Genomic DNA, 2,118 nt, shown 5'->3' on the forward strand with positions numbered 1-2,118 from the left:
TGAAAGTAGCCACAGTTGATGGTGAACCCCTATACAAAGCTTGCCATGGAAAGGAGTAAGAAGGACTGAGTAGAAGCAGTAGGAGAGCAGGCGTCCCTGAGCCATGCAGCATCTCCATTCGCTTATCTGAAATTCCCACCAATGAATCTGCATAAGTCTTCTATCCCTTTTATTATTGCTTTTTATTTATTATTTATTCCAATAATCACAATTCCCCTTTTTTCTGCCTAACTGAGATTTGCAAGGTGACCATAGCTTGCTTCATACCAACAATCTCTATGGGATCGACCCTTACTCACGTAAGGTTTATTACTTGGACGACCCAGTACACTTGCTGGTTAGTTGAACGGAGTTGTGAATTCAACCAGTGCCATAATAAAGCTTTCATCTCAAAATAGTTAGAACATGGATCACAATTTCGTCCACCACCAATGCCAAAACTAATATGATGGTGGCAGGCTTGACAACAGGGGAGAAAGTTTCCAAGAAATTAACACCTTCAGTTTGAGTGAACCCTTTAGCCACAAGACGTGCTTTATATCGATCAACTGAACCATCAGGCTTGCGTTTGATGCGATAGACCCATTTACAGCCTACCGGCTTAACCTCTGCAGGGCAATCAATAAGACGCCAAGTTTTGTTCATCTCAAGAGCATCCAACTCATCTTTCATAGCACTATGCCAATTAGAGTGTTGATTGGCATCCTTAAAAGACTTTGGCTCAACGTCAGAATGTAGAGATAAAAGAAACATTTTATGTGAAGATAAAAGAGAAGAAAAAGACATGACTGAAGATAAAAGATACTTGCACTTTGAGGGAGATTGATTTGTAGAGATGAGAGAGGAATTACACAAGTAATCAGAGAGATAAGCTGGAGGTCAGCGAGGCCGGTCGGAATGACGAGGATGGGGTTGCTCAGGTGGTGAAGAAGGTGACGGGGGATGAGAAGGTGATGGTGGACTGGTGTCTAGTGTTGAAAGTGATTTGGTGGTCATGGGTTCAACTTGGTTAGGAAACGATAGTGAGAAAGAATGAGAGGTTGTTGGAGAAAATAAAGAACTAGGTGAAGTTGGATCAATGGGTATAGGTGAGGGTTCAACTGGGAGACTAACTAAATCTTGTTTTTGAGAATGTGTGTTTGGCAATATTGGGCTGAGTGTATGGAATTGGACATTTTTTGTGACTAAGGGCAAGATCATTTCATAAAAAATCACATTTCTAGAAATCTCAATACTTTTATCTTCTAAAACATAAACAATATATCCTTTAAAACCATATTGAAAGCCAATAAATACAGCCTTTTTGGCTCTTGGATCAAATTTTGATCTATTTACCATTGGGGTAGAAACAAAACATAAGAATCCAAAAACTTTAAGGTCATGATAATTTGGTGGATGATTGAATAAAATCTCAAATGGTGTTTTAAAATTAATTGTGGATGATGGAACTCTGTTAAGTAAATAAACAGCATGTCTAACAGCATAAGACCAAAAAGATGATGGTAAATTAGATTGAAACATAAGAGCACGAGCTATATTCAAAATGTGTTGATACTTGCGTTCTTCCCTTCCATTTTGTTGAGGAGTTTCAACATAACTACACTGATGAATAATGCCCTTTGAAGCATAAAAATCAGGTAAAATAAATTCTGGTCCATTATCGGAACGAATAGTTTTGACTTTGGAGTTGAATTGTGTTTCAATTAAAGTAATAAATTTTTTATTTGCTTTTGCACTTCTCCTTTTGATTTTAATAAAGTAACCCATGTAAAGCGGCTAAAATCATCAATAATAGTAAAAAAAATTTTATGATTATGAATAGAATTTTGTCGAAACGGACCCCAAATATAAAAGTGTAATAAATCAAAACTTGCATTGGCTTTGTTAAAACTTTGAGAAAATGAAAATTTCTTTTGCTTAGAAAGATGACAAATGTCACAAGCCTCGTCATGATGCATAGAGATAAAAGGGAATTGTTTATGTAAATGATTAAGTCTTTGCCCAGAAAGGTGTCTTAAACGAAAATGCCATATATTGGAAGGTGTAATGGGTGGAGATTGGATTGAATTTATGGAGTGTGTAGTGGATGAATTTTTACCGAAATTGGGTTCAAAGACA

The sequence above is a fragment of the Arachis duranensis genome, chromosome 2 (assembly GCF_000817695.3).
Source record: "Arachis duranensis cultivar V14167 chromosome 2, aradu.V14167.gnm2.J7QH, whole genome shotgun sequence".
NCBI classification, from domain to species: Eukaryota; Viridiplantae; Streptophyta; class Magnoliopsida; order Fabales; family Fabaceae; genus Arachis; species Arachis duranensis.